At 45.8% G+C, this 15,626-nt stretch overlaps 1 protein-coding gene across 5 annotated transcripts in view; it reads right to left on the reverse strand.

Annotated features, from left to right (window-relative positions):
* BTBD11 (BTB domain containing 11) overlaps window positions 1-15,626 on the reverse strand; it is a 181,239-nt gene that overhangs the window by 113,119 nt on the left and 52,494 nt on the right. The window lies entirely within an intron of this gene.

Consider the following 15,626-nt stretch of genomic DNA (forward strand, 5'->3'; position numbering starts at 1 on the left):
TTGTTGTTCATTGGCTGGAATGCTTTTGCTCTTCCCTCATACCTGTCACTGCAGGACACAAAAGCTGAACAAATGGCACTTTGCTGCTGGTACACTCAGCCAGGCACTTCTACAGCAAGTGTACCCACATTGGTGCAGGTACACGGGTGTAAAGCCTTGCCTTGATGAGACCTGAGAGCATCTGCAGGGGAGCTGGTACTCCCCTCCCCTTCCCATACATACTTCAGACATCAGGTGTTGATTCAGCCAAGCAAGAAGGCAAGCACATATAATCAGTGTTTGCCACCTGAAATTTAAGTCACACTATAATTATGATTAGTGTTGTTAAGGGTAAGCACAGGACTGAATGCAGCGCTTTGCTGAATCAATGTCCTGATCTCATTTTACTTTTATCTAACCCTACATCTAAGCCAGGCCACAAGGTTCTGAGCACAGAGAGATAAAGCACCGTTCTACACCTCAAAAGGATGACAAGCATGACAGGCACATGACAGAAGGGTTCACTACTTACGTAACACAGGGTACAACCTCAGGTTTCACTTCACACTTGAGCAAGGTTCAGAGCAACTCCAAAGAAAAAAAAACAACCCTACAACCTAAAAACCACCAGAAATTCTGTCTGCAGGCATGGGGAGGAGGGACATCCACGCTGGCCGGAGCTCCACAGCACTGTGGTTTATCAGAGATTAGGACAAGCCCTGGCAGGCTCCCAGCTTTCCAGCCCAATCTCACTCACTGCCGCCCAGCTTCAGCTCTCGGCTCCCCGCAGGGCTCTGCTGTCAGGGCTGCGCCTACGAGCGTCTCGGTTGGAGCATCCCGCTTTGTCTCTCAGCTGGCATTTTTGCACGACAAACAGAAGACACAAATTTCAGCCGACAGCGTGTCCGAGGCTTTCATTTTCCCTCAGGACACAGGACTTGTGTGCGCGAACATCTGTGAGAGCAGAGCCCATCCTTCCTCCATCATGGTGCAGAATACTGAATCATAGAATGGCCTGGGTTGAAAAGGACCACAATGATCATTGAGTTCCAACCCCCCTGCTATGTGCAGGGTCGCCAACCACCAGACCAGGCTGCCCAGAGCCACATCCAGCCTGACCTTGAATGCCTCCAGGATGGGGCATCCACAGCCTCCTTGGGCAACCTGTTCCAGTGCATCACCACCCTCTGTGTGAAAAACTGCCCCCTAATATCCAACCTAAACCTCCTCTGCCTCAGTTTAAAACCATTCCCCCTTACTGAATGAATGGCTTCAGAATCAGCGTGGTTCAAAATGTTATCTGACGGGGCAGGAAAGCAATGCTGGCTGTTTGAGCAGTGAAACCTCAGGAGAAGAGCACTGGGCAGGAGGAGGGCTGCAGCAGCCTTGCCAAACACGGAGAGTGGCCACGTGCTGCCCCGTGCACCAAGCTGCGCGCTGCAAGTAATTAGTGCGTTTCAAGATCAATGCACCGAGATTGATTTTCCTCTCGCTTACCAATGTAAACTGGGAATAATTCCATCACATTTAGTGTAAACATTAGTAAAAAAATTGGTTTTACTGAGAAAAGCGCTGGGTTGACTGTATTACTGCATTGGAAGGCCAGTCCAAAGAGAACATTCTTTGCTTCTTTGTAACTATGTCTACATGAGTAAAGTTTTCGTGATTACCTTTCCTCGTTCTAATGCTGTTGCTCATACAAAATGCTTTCAAGTCAAACCCAAAGGCCGCTGAAATCCTCAAGCACCTTTTTGCACCATCCCAAAGCAGGAAAGTTCTCTAAAAGGATGAAATCTCCCTGCTGTATTCAATCAAGAAGCAGCCAATTTTCGTGCCTGCTGCTGAGCAGAGCCAGAGCATCCCTGCTGCTCGCTGCCCTGCGTATCCCAAGCAGCATCCATGCCTCGGATGTGTCCTCCTAGAAATACACCCCAAGGTACTGCTGTGAAAAGCTGTAGGTTGAGCCCACAGCTGCAATCATTAAGAGATTTGTTCTCCAAAGGCTTCTAAAGCTAGCTGTTATTTTATCTGAGATTACAGACATTAGATCATTATTAAGTAAATCTCTTCAACGCCAGTCCTGAAGAAGTCAGAAAGCAACACTTGAGCTCTCTATCTGGGTCAAGTTTGTCTCGGTTTAACAAAGTACATAAAAGCCTAACAATGCTATCAAACACAGATATGAAGCTTAGCAAACTTTGAGATTCTCAGATCAATTATTATCTCCCTGTAAGCTGACATCCATGGGATCACTCCTAGGCCTTTTAATTTACCATGTCTTCTAATTAAAGAAGATTAGGTATACTTCAAACAACTGTTCTTCCTTCCTCTGTCAGACTCAGACCTTTGCCTTCCTCTTAGCCCACCTGGGAGGGTGGGCTACCAGGAAAACACATCCGCTCCAGCCCCTCTCCCACCTAATGCCTGAACTCCTTGCTTCTTGTGGAGCTGGAGGTTGGAAATTCAATTCCTGCTTCCAAAGCTCTGGTCAGGTGCTTGAACTTAAATGGGATGCATCTTGGTGCTGCTGCCTGAAACCACCAGGCAGCTGGGCCTGAAGCCACAACCACCTACTAATCCTCCCTCCCCTCCACCCAAGCCCAGGTCCCTCCTCATGCTGGGAGCCTCTTCAGTGCCCCTGACCCCCAGCTCAGCTTCCACCGAGGTATTTCAGGCACCCAGCACCTACCTCTGTTCAGGGCCTGAACAACAGGTAAAAAGCCTGTCTGCTAAAAACTGGTCCTAATACCCAAGAAACCAGCTGTGCTGGCAGGGGGCCTGCAGACCACACACACAAATACATACCAACACAGCCACTCAAGGGTAATCGTGAGGTCCCTATTCTCAAAACAGAGCTAGGAAAAGTATCCTTTAACCTTATTGATCTTGCTGAGGGAAGGAATATGGTGTTAAGCAAGGCTCCGGTGCAGCAAGAAAGAGCCATCCCTCCTATGGCCCTGACAGAAATCTCTCTCCTAATTTCCCCTGGCACTGGATTTCCACCACTTGCCCAGCACGCTGTCCCTCAAATAAAGCTGCTGGAGACAGCTGGAGCTAACAGCAACCACCTCAGGAAGGGTGTGCTGAAAGTCCCACCTGCGGAAACATCACATGAAAAGGCAATCCCATTGGTATACGCAGTAGGAAAAGAACAAAACACCTTTGCCCCACAGAGAGTAAATATGTGAAACTTCCCCGATTGCCAGTGTATCTCTTATAGATGGAGTGTACAGGGAGAGAAGTCCTGCTGCACTTCAGGAATGCTTCCTTGCCCAGCACAAAGATGAAAGATAACCTGGCTGTACATAGAGAGCTGCATTACACCTACATGAAGCTCCTGCACAGAGCTACTCTGCTATTTGCTGCACATGTTTTTATGTCATGCTTGGGAAAGGTTTACTGGACATTGCTCTACCTTCTGCCAGCACTCAGACTTACTCATTTGGTGTGCTTGTAAGTGTGTTTAAGGGAAATTCAGAGAATAGGCCAGGAGGACTACTTAAGACAGAGTTCTCAATGCAGTAGCCTGAAGCAGAGCCCTGGACCCACCTGATCCCTCCACTCAGCACCCCTTCACACATCAGCCTCCACACCTGCAGATGCTATCTGCTTTGCTGCTCCTAGTTGCTGCTTTTTCCCCCATGCTATCAAAGTGCTGTGAGCACATCTTGCTAGCCTCTGCCAGCACCCATGCATCTTTCTGACAGGCTTCTGTCCCACTCAGCTCTTCTGTGAGGCTGCTCCCCATTCATCAGGAGGTTTACTTCCTCTTCAGGAAGCACAAAGAGCTGGGGAGGATGTAGCAAAGAAGGGTTTGGGAAATCGAATGACAAACAAGGAGCTGGAGCTGTGAAGCAGCTGTGTGCCCTGACCAGATGTTCATACCCATATGTGGTGTGAATGCAGCAGCTCAACAAGCTGCTCCATGCATTACGTTAGCAGGCTTGCTCCTAACCCTGACATGCTGTGCTGTACAGGTCAGCCTCAATTCATGGCAGTGCCAGGTCCCAGCACCGGCACCTGCGGCACCACCACACTTTGGGGACACCGGGGCTCCCCTGGGCCCTAAGGGCTCTAAGGTACAGGTGCAAAGCAATCATAGAATATCCTGAGTTGGAAGGAGCCCACAAGGACCACCCAACTCTGCATGGCTTCCGCTCTACAGCTTTCTGAAAGCAATAATAAGCCAAAATCAAAGCATATTCATAATTCTTTGTTCGTACATCTAACCACTGGAGCAGTCTGGGAATAATGATTCTCCCAGTAGAAGGAACTTCATCAAATCAGCCCACTCTGTGTTGTATCAGGTTTGATAGCCAAAACAACAGCTAACAGAGCTCAGAGCAACAGACCAAAGACTTATTCTCATTAAAACTCACCAAAAATAAGCAATGTGCCCATTTTGTGCATTCAAGACAATATGATATTGGACAATTTTTTAATTTCTCAATCAAATACACTCTCACTCACTCCCTCTCTTTCAAAATCAGAGAACAGCTTTATCAAACACCTCTTCTCTCCTGCAGATTGGTTTTGCAGGAAGCAGAGAGGGTACACATAAGATCTGCTGCAGATATACTTCCTTGTTGCAGGTCTCATATTTGCAGATGCATTAAATGCTACTTTTCCCCTGTCATTCACCAGCTTTCTTCCCTTTCCACTTAAAATTACAATGTTTGCTATGGTGACATCATGTCATGACTGCAAGGAGCAAACGTGGTGTAACATAACTCCTGGGCAATGCAAATCCTAAGCCATAGCAATATCAAAGGTGGGCAGTGAATCACTCCTGTCCTGTGTGAAACAAGGTTGCATTTCTCCTTTTTTTCCTTCTCCACCCATCATTGTAAAAACAACAACCTCCAGCAGCGCATGCCAGGCTCAGCAGCTCCGGTGCTGGCATGGCCAGTCCTTAAACACTATTAAACTTTGCTCAAGATGATACCCTGCAAAAGAAAAGTTTCTTCACAAGAGTCCAAAACTTGTGTTTCTGAGCAGTCTAACAGCAAAGCTGAAGTATGAGCCTTCTGCACGTGGGAAAACAGCACTGCCTGTATGCAGATAGCTACTAACTATGGCATTTTAATTAAGGGCTGAGTCATGTTCCAGCTTGTGTAGTAACAGCGTGTGAAATAATCCCATTAAAGAACCGCTTGAGGAACTCAAACCAGCGTAGCAATGTGACGGGGCCTGCCGCCACCATCCCCATGCTGAGAACAGGCAGAAAGCCACTACGGTCCCACACCTACTGCCAGTGCTACCTTCCTCCTCTGCTATGCCTCCATCACAAGGCCACATCTTTGGGCCAGCACATGGTCTTGAGCCCTAAGACCAGAGTCCAAAAGATGGGGTGTTCGCATTGCTCAGAGATGTGGCTTGCAGGAGAAGAGAAACCTTATGATGAAATGGTGACTTGAGCTGGTCAACGCTGCTCAGCTTCATGCCCCACAAAGGTTGACACAGCAGATAATCCCAAAGCACGGCTCCTTTACTTTCTTGGTGTTTCTTCTTGCAGTACATGCTTTATTACAGCCTCCTCTGAACAGCTGTAGAAAAGGGATGTATTTGGCTGTGTGCATCCCCATAGAGACCAAAATCTCTGATTGCACTGACTTTCTGCTTCCTTCGGGGCTGAGCATCAAGGGCACAGCAGCTGCGCTTGTGGCCCAGGGCTTGTCATGAAGATGGCCATTAAGGCTGAAGCATGAAAGAAATGACAGCTCGGAGCGATGCATAGCTTAGTCAGAGGCCAGAGGGGAAGCTGGGGAGCACTGGGAAAGGCAGAGGGATGGGAAGAGAGAGGAAAGAGAGAAGAAGGGCATCCAAGGACAAAGAAGGTAGGAGAATTACATGAAGAGCAACTGAAAGTCTATTTGCTCTGACTTGCTCTCTCCACCACTCACCCCACATGGCATCACTGCATGGAGAGGAGGAACCTCTATCTATTCTTTTACTTTGACCACATCCTACACTGTCTGCACAGGCCTGCCTTGCTCTCTGCAGAAAGGGTGCAGTCGGGATGCTCCCACCCACTGCTGGTGGCTTAAGCAGCACATGGGAGTGCCTGACAGCTTGGCATGCTATGTTTGTAAGAGCACCCCCTTCCTCAGGGACAGGGAAATCTCACTTAAAATACAGTGCTCTCATTGTGCAATGCCAGGTGTGAATATGACATTTAACATGGAGGAAATCTGAGATTGTTTAAAGTGAAAAGATTCTGTTTTACCCTACAGGCACAGAACTAGAAAGGGCAGGCAAGCCAGCTCCAGCCAAAGCAGAGTAAGCATGACCACCAGCCGCATCACCTGCAGTCACGCTGGCCGATCTGCAGCTTGGTCCCTTGGGTATTTCGTAAAGGAGGAAAAAAAAAGAGGCTCATCTTACCTCGCAACCACATGTGGCAACTGCCTGTGCTACAGAACTTGGGGCCTTCATCACCCATATGGTAAAGTTGATGAATTCACGTTTACAGGGCAGTTTTCACCTTCCTACCAGAACTCTGCTCTGAGCAGAATGACTTCTCCTCTCTACCTCTCATCAACTCCTGCTCTCCAAGGCCTGATGCGACCTGATCTTTTTCTTTTATACCAGTTCTGGAAGCTCAGACTAAAAGAACAAAGGAAACAGCTGACAGAACTGAAAATAGAAACGAGGAATCTTGTTAATCAATACCAAGAGTTCTCAAACATGAAGAAACCTTGACAAGAGAACTTGTACGAACTCCAGTACGCAGCCTCTGACACCATATATACACCCGTGTCATGGCACTGACCAGGATAAGGTGTGGAGACCCCCCATCAACTAATGCATATTTCTCTTCACTGGCTCTTTTTTCTACCTATTTGAACACAGAGGCCCAGGGGAAAATGACAGATTACAAAGCTTTACAGTGGAAATCCATCCTTGAATCACAGTAATCTCTCAACGCTCTGCTTTACTTGTTCTTACTTGCAGCAAGACCAAACCACTGCCAAATAAAGATCTAAAATCCTAAAGCGGGACAAGGGCAAAGGCCCCAACAAAGGCTTCTGCAAACCCCATCTAAACACGGCCTTTTGCTCTGCACTGCACGCGGCCTTGTCATCCAGCGGCCGGGAGCGACGCCGCTGTTTTCCTCAGAAACTTGCCCCAGTCTGAGAACTGTGAAACTGCAAAATCCTTTCTGTTCTGATTCTAACCGAATCCAGCTAAGTTCCACCATGAGGTTCAATCCATTAGCTGATTAAAAGCTATAGATCACGCTGCCTTCAACGCGCTCAGGCCATTAGGAATAAGTCCTGTCAGAAAAGCTTCCAGCACAACCAGTATCTTTGAAATTGCTGCGGCTACAGTTAATAAAACTTCTCGTCCGATCTTTCTTCAAGTCTGCAATATACCAACAGGCAAGAAAAAAATGTGGCATTCTTTGAAATTATGTACTTAAAAGTGAGTTACAGGTACAGCATCGTTAATCCCCAAACAAACAAAATAACATCCCAAAAGCATAGCAAATATATTATTGCATGCCAGCGTCTGCTTATGAAAACTGCACAAAAAATAGCCCTGATGCCTTTCAGCTCCAGTTTGCAGATCAGCTTTCCACAGACTAAACAGACCTTTGAAGCTTCTCTACAGAGAACTTTCTTCATACCCATCTGTTTGCTCCTATTCCTTCTGAAAACCAGCATAGAAAGCACCCTGTGAGCAACACAGCCAACTATTATCGACTACTATTGAAAGCCATCCAGTCCCCAACACTACGATTCAAAATTAAAAGAAAGAAAGAAAAAGATTAAGTGAGATATTTTCCAAGGCTTGTAACTAAGCTGAGCAATTAAGTTATGAGAAAATATGATGGGTTTTTTGAACTTCCCTAAGCTTTGCTCGAGTACCGCCTCTAACGTGAATTCTGTCTTGACAGGGAAAAGAAGAACTCAGGTCTCCTCTGCCCTCTCATTTCTGTCAGCTGAAAACTCAGTCCTTATAAATGAGCCCTATAATGTTTCCTCGATGTGCCACTGCCTTTTTATTAGTGTCACTGCGAGACCCCTATTACAGGTGATTCATAATGCTTCGCAGAGGCTCAGCAAATGTTCCCAGTCTTTAAAACTCCGTACAATAAATCAGTCAGTATTTTTCATTTAAATATCATTACAATGATATTTAAGCCCTTGCCTTTCAGAACAGTAGAAACTAAATCTTGTCAAATTGCTATTTGCGCATTATTTACCTAAATAATTTATCTTTATATGCTTCAAATGATCTTCAAGGAGGCTGTAAAAGTTTCCAGTGTGTTCAGCATTCACAACTACGAAACAAATAGCTTATGCAAATATGTTTAGCCCACTGTTCATTTGGCAGCTAGTTACCGTGTCCCCATCCCAAGCTCACTGAAGGCAAAGAAGAGACTGTGTAATTATTTATGACTCCTCATTCACCTGCTATTCTACAGGAACGGTTACCTGTGACTATTTGCAAATGTTCTATGACCCCATTAATTATCTGATCGTATGATTAAGGAAAGCAACCTTTCAAAGTGCCAGGGAGTCATTTACAGCATTTACAGTTAGTTTCACTAGCTGCTTACACGTGGTCTTACTGAAATACGTTTGTTTTTCACATCCTACAAAATATTCTTGGACTTCCTACTGCATTTAATGAACAGGTAACAATAAAGGTCACCAGATCTTAACCTTCCTGAGCATCAAGAACTTACATATTCGCAGTTATTCTCCTTGACAGATGAAACCAAATATGCTTTTTCTGCTGAAGAATGAAGAAAGCCCTCCTACAGGAAAGGGGCTTACAGCCGAAGTGACAGAGTATGAATAGCATTTATTTACTTTAGAAAAGGGAGGGTCTCTTGGGCAACAGGAAGAGTGGTTTTAACCCTTTTTCGCTATGCAATTCCTAGAAGCTTTCTAGTGGAACCACAGACGCACATTTCAGTTGCGTGACAATCAGCTCGCTTTTCTTAGCTGTGTTTTTGTAGGCAGCTCTAAGCTAATCCACTGTAAAGAGCTGAACACATCTGAAAACTATGGAGCTAGGAAGTAAAGCTGCCACAGAAACAAAACTTTTAGGGGAGAGGTCAAGCGGTGCCCGACTACCACAAACGTTAAAACACAACCCAGATTTTACTGGTTTGTGCCATTTCTGACATTGAGACTTTCCCCCCATACCTATGATTTTTATATATTTTACTGTGTTATGTCCTTGCTGGTCACCTGCTGCCATCTGAAATTGGAAAGACAACATAGCATTTATCTCAAAGGGAAACAAAAGAGAGCACTAGTACTCCTCGAGGCTTCACCCTTCTAAAATAAACGCCAGATTTAGTGTAGGTAGACTGAAATAAGGACGTAAGAAATTACCAGAATAGCAACTAGACTGATGGTACCAAGTCTGCAGAGGAAAGTTTTCAAGACTCATGAGCTCCTTTGGTCAACCAAACGTGCTCCTTCACTGAACTTGTGTATCTATCTGTGTCATCCGTACTTGGAATAAAAAAAATTGGGTGGCTGAAGGAAACGCTTTGACTAGGATAAAAATAATCAAAGGACTGTACCTGCGAGAAGAGATCGAAGAGAACAGAATTGTTCAGAGATCTGCAAATTCATAAAGGTTGCTGCAAATAGCAATGAACTGATTCGTTCTCCACAATGACACTGCCCAGAACAAGAACTCACGGGTTGAAAGTGCAGCAAGGAAGATTTAATTCAGGCATTGGGGAGAGCTTCTTCCACTGGTAAAGATAACCTTGGAGAGGTTTGTTGGGGAATGCTGTAAATTTCCCAGAGTGAAGACACTTACCTAAGCCAACAGGCAAATTCTGCCAAAAAATGGCAAAGATATCTCAGCAAGGGCAAGAGGGTAGACTCCTGAAATAATTTCCAGAACTGTTCTTATGAGTAAGTGATAGATTCCTGATTCTCCTGAGAGATAGTAAATGCCACTATTACAGGTACAGAATAAGAGCTCCTCGTGCCTGTGGGCAAGGACAGGGGGAAGGAAGAGTGGAAGGCTGCCATTTGCCCTTAAAAGTCTTGTTGGCTGGTACAGCTCAGACTCATTAATGACTGTGTTGCTCCACAGAGGGTTATCCACAATACATGCATTGCTTGTTTAGTGCTAAACACAGGCATATTAGAGGTGAAAGAGCAAGAACACAATTTTGACAAACAGACATATAACAAAGCAGGCATCCTTCCAGCTCAGACCTCAAAGCACTTTGACAAGCCTTTTGCTCCAGGAGCTGGTATCCCTGCTTTACACAGAGAGATGACTTGGTTTTCTGCAGGCAGTCAGAATGGTGACAGGAGGTATGGCCACACCAGGCAAAGCATCCACGATCCTCTCACCCTGAGATCTCCAGCTGATGTAAATCCATTGACTTCTCAATGACTATCTAAGGGCACCGCACATCTTCCCCAAATTGATATACGGCAGGCGGATTGATCAGTAACTCGCTGGGAAAAAAAGCAGGTACGAAAGCGTATGACAAAGACCCACATTTCTATTGCTAATCCTAAAATTATAAGTATGCTTCCAGCTGAAAGGAATGACAGTGCAGTTACCTTTGATGCAGCATCTGCTCGAAGCACTCACTCACATTTGCCATCCCTATGAGAAAGACAACGCTATTCCAGTGCAAACGGGTTTGAGAGAGGAGATATCAGCCCAAACCATCATTCCTCACGCTCACTGAAGTGCTGGTATAGATTTGATAAATGAGCTATTGAGACTCCAGCAGTGGTCAAAAGAGAAAATTATTCCGTGAGTTTCATTTCTGAGGTTATGAAATGTGTTAGGCTAAAATCACTTGTCGCACCCCGGGAGCTTCAGAAGGAGGCCTTTTGGGATCCAGTTGCCCCAAACAGCCAGGGTCGTTCACTGTCAGCTGCGGCTCAGCAAAGCCAGCCAGGCACGAGCCTCCTCACCAGCAGCTTCATTTCAACAGCGCAGAGGAAACCGCACCAACATATTCGCTTTCTCAAAGTGACACAGACTTAGCAGCACACGATGTACAGCCTGTGCAACAGCGCTCGGCTCCCGGCTGGCTGGAGGATATCGCTTTGCTCACACAGGGTGTCTGCCACGTGACATCAAGCGCTCAGCAGCCAGTCCACCCAGGGCCCCACGTGTGGCCACATCCTTGCTTTTAGGGGCCACCTTCCTGGGTGCAGACCATCAGCTGCAGGAGGAGGGTTCTCAAACAAGTGCAGATCACAGCTCAGTTTTCATCCCCGGGGTTCAGCCTCTGATGTCTCACCTTATAAGCATGCATGCTATGTCTTCAGATGAGCGCACAGCTAACAGCCCCGCTATACTTTCCAATCACTACATCACCCACCGAGCTGTTATGCTCCTACCTGACTTTCAGCTGCTGGAGTAATCTTACAACACATTTTATCTACAACCTCCTCCGTGCTAGGAAGGGCTTCACTGCGTGCTGCTTTCGGTACAGTATAGCCATGAAACATGGATTTCCCTTAGATATTAACGTCAGATCTTCTGACCCAGAGGATCACTCCTGCCATCATGGAAAAAGACATTCTCCTGTCAGGCCTCTACACATGCAGACTTCAATATTATCCTTCAGGGCAGCCCCCCAGGTTTCAAATAGCCCAAAAGAGAGCAGCTGCTCTGTAGAGATGTTTTTTTTCCCCCCCAGGATAAAACACTTTTTCTAGCTAAGAATTATATTTAATTTACCTTTCTGGAATTTCCTCTCTGTCTAATAAGCTGGAAGCTTTACAGACCCAATTAACAACAGAGAAACTCAGCAGGAACATGACAGCATGAACAGGTCAGATTTTCTATTTCCCTCCCTTTTCTCTCCCTTCCTCACCCCAACACACCTTTCCTACCACTCCCTTGGGAGTGATGGGGGCAGTGTTATATGAGAGGTTCAGCTTGGATCTCAGAATCTTCCAGCTAATACGAAATCGAAACATCTCTACAAAATGGCTCAGTTTCAGCCAAACAGCATTGTTTATAGTTTACAGGAAAAGTGCCAAAAATATCTCAATTAGATTCAGTCCTATTATCCTCTTGCAGGTGCCTTTGTTGGGGAACTTCCAGAGCTTTTTACCTTGTGTACCTGAGATCTTACAACTTTTCTAAAGGAAAACAAGTAATAAAAACTACCTGAGTGTCTGTCTGAAAACTGCTGCTTTGGGCCATCTACAGAGATGCATCACTTTGAGCCCAGTGGCCTAAAGGTTCCCCTCACCTCAGTATATACTGAATCCAAGGCATTTCTGTACAAGTTTGTGTTTTCCATCATTCTTGCTCATCTTCCCGAGGATGCTACTGTTATATGTGATGGTTTTGGACATCAGTTTGATATTAAAAAACAGTATGCTGACAAATAATTTAGTTGAAGTTTTCAGAACACACACCAATAAAGGATGGACGGGACCAGGTCTCCAAGTCTGATTTACAGTACGGGTTGTGGTGCACCTTAATCCTATTCCTACATCCACAAAAGCCACATTATAATCATGGCAACATTAACACCAAACCCACTGCTACCTATTGAAACCTAAGGGCAATACCAGTGAAGAAAGCATCTAGGAACTATGGGATAACATATAATCATCTTTGGCATTCATCTAAATAGTTAAACTACCTCTGCTGTAGAGACATGCAAGCTTTGTTCTGCTTAAGCCATCAGCTACCAAACGTAACACACTGGCACAGGGGAGCCCAAGGAGGCTGTGGATGCCCCATCCCTGCAGGCATTCAAGGCCAGGCTGGATGTGGCTCTGAGCAGCCTGGTCTGGTGGCTGGCGACCCTGCACATAGCAGGGGGGTTGAAACTCGATGATCATTGTGGTCCTTTTCAACCCAGGCCATTCTGTGATTCTATGAACTTACGATCCATTCAGAATTCCAATTAGCAATAAAGATTAGGTGAGCAACAATTAAATTTCTTATGTATTTACATATAATTAATTGTCATGATACGATGATCACGTAAATGATAACAGATAAAATGATGGGACGTGTGAATGTCTCTTTTCAACTGCCTTCACAGCACTGCACCTTGCCTTTTTCTTACTAATAAAAGATCAATGAACGCACATGCAACCATTTGCTTATTCTGAATGCAATAAGAACTAAGATGATACCTAACCATTCATGTTAAACATCCATTTGAAGGTCTCTTCTACCACACCTCTAGATCTGAAGTAGGTCACGTGCAGTACGGATTAGAGCCACACTGCACCCATTTTTAAGGGCTCTGCTCACCCATCCTCCTGGCTATCCTCTCAAAACCAAAAAAAAGAAAGAAAAAGAAAACTACCACCCAACTGGACAAGAATATGTCAGACCCTACCAAGTTGTAACTGTGCAAAGTGAGTAGCTACAAATCCAGAAGCAGGCTACAATTTCTGTCTTGTACTAAATTGACAGCATGAGGTAGGTGGAACACACCTGAGTTTTATGTCTGTGCCGCACCTGGTAGGACAACTTTGATGGTGCTTCTTTGACATTTTGGGAAACCCAACCAGCACCGTCACCAGCAAGAGACTGGTAATGCACCCCAAACAACATCCTACTGCAGCTTCCATGGTATGAAGAATATTATTCATCTTCAAAACATTCTACTATAAGGAGATATTGCCAGGTACTTCACTAGCAGCCACCTTCCTGGAAAGCGCAGCTAACAGCACCATCCCCTAAAGCTCTTCCTATCGGGCATCAGCTATTTATACACACTTAGGCATGAGTTCTGGAAAGCAAACTACAAGCTTCTATTTGCCGGTGGGAAAAAGGATGAGCAGAAAGCATACACATTTGAAACCCTGTATTTCCCTATCTTAGCAAGAGAAACTGGAGGAGAAAATTCTCTTCTCCATTCAGCTCTCCTTGCCCCATAGTCACAACCCTACTGCCCATGTTCCCACTACCCAGCTGCTGTACCACAGGACAGCTTCTTTCCCCATGCCAGCCTGCAGAGATGAGCTCAGCTGCTCCTGGCTGCCTTTCTCTCCTCTGGTCCCAGGCTATCAATCATCCCTTGTGAGAAAATGCCTTTCCAAGTTCCTCCTGCTCAGAATGACTTTGGGACAGGTTCTTTGGCTACAGACCACAGCAGGTCCCCTTTGTACCTCCACCCCACCACGTGCACTAGAAAAGCTGTCCCCACAGACTCTTTAATAAGAACAAGCAATAACTCACAGAATGAAAGCACCCTTAGTCCTAGTAGCTACATATTTAGCACAGAACCACAGAGCTTTTTGCTGAGCTTCAGCGTGCCCTTGATTTTCACCCAGCCTTGCAGACAAGCAGAGAGGACAACCTCCAAGGACAACCTTGGAGAGTTCCCTCCAAGGACAGAGGCATCGCCGCCAGGCCCAGGTCTGTGCCACGATGCTCAGCTGCTCTGCTCCTCCAGGCTAACGCTGCCATTTCCTCATCACACCAGAATCCCCTCTGCGGCCACTTCCCCAACAAATTTGATTAGAGCTACACATGTCCTCATACCCTCTAAATAAAGAGAGGCTTATTCATACCACAGTTGCTCTTCTATACATTCGTTTACTCAACTATTTACATTGGCAAGTGGTTACCCTTGTAACTATTCCAGACTGCTTGCAAGACCAAAACAGCACGTTGTCCTGAAAACGGCCTGCTTGTAGCCCTGCAATAAATGGCTTTTTGCACAGTCTCATTTAGGCTGTCATTTCTCCTCCCCAGCAGTTTCATAAGCCCAGCCATAAGCAAGCAGGCCCATCTCCCCTTGAGAAAATCTCTGGCTCCTTGACTGCCTCACTTCTTTGTCCAGCTCTGGCCAGGCCAGCTCTCAGCCTTCCTGAGGTCACATAAACCCTACTAGTAGTGCAGGATCTGTGCTGATGGATCCCCACCAGCACAGGACAGCTATAGGACTGAATGGGGTGTGAAGGACTACAGAAGAGGGGTGTGGGGAGGGCTTTGGGCAACCCAACCCAAATCATCCGATGATACTATGATTCTAATGGTCCTGCCCCATCCAACTGATGCCCTGTGCACAGCATACAGAGATGAACACAGGGCAGGTCAGTCAACATAAGACAAGCCACTGGGGATGAACTTCACAGAGAAACCCCAGAAGTTACACTGCTAGCCTTCAATGTCTTAAAAGTATTGGTAACAGTATGTACATGTGCATTTATATACTTGTACACATCATCCTCATTATCATCCCTGACTGTTCCTGTGTCTGAATTTCCTGGACTAAATCTAAGGGGTTTTACTGAGCATCCACTCTACCCCAGAGATTAAATTACTGAGGTGCTCCTCCTGAGACACATTTTACCAGTCTTGCTCTTTGCTTGAGCGCTGCTCCAATCAGTTGAGAAATCAACAGAGACAGCTTTTGGATCAAGGAATTACTTAGGCAAACAGAAACGAGAAAAAAGACCTGAGATTCAACCTTAATCGCTCTTCTGATTCTGTGATGATAGGGGGTTTATTTGTGCCTTGGAAGGCTGAGCTCTTCTCATCCCTTTTCAGAAACAAAGCAGAAGCAGTGAAACAAAGAGTGTCAAAACCAGGTAGGAAATGTCACCACAAAAGTAAAAAACAGTTATGTGCAGATAAGCCAAAGGAAAATACAGCGGTAACAGATGTGCGGTGGGGAGGGGACCGCTTTGTTAGCGCTGCCAAGAAAAGCA

The sequence above is a fragment of the Gallus gallus genome, chromosome 1, assembly GCF_016699485.2.
Source record: "Gallus gallus isolate bGalGal1 chromosome 1, bGalGal1.mat.broiler.GRCg7b, whole genome shotgun sequence".
Taxonomy (NCBI): domain Eukaryota; kingdom Metazoa; phylum Chordata; class Aves; order Galliformes; family Phasianidae; genus Gallus; species Gallus gallus.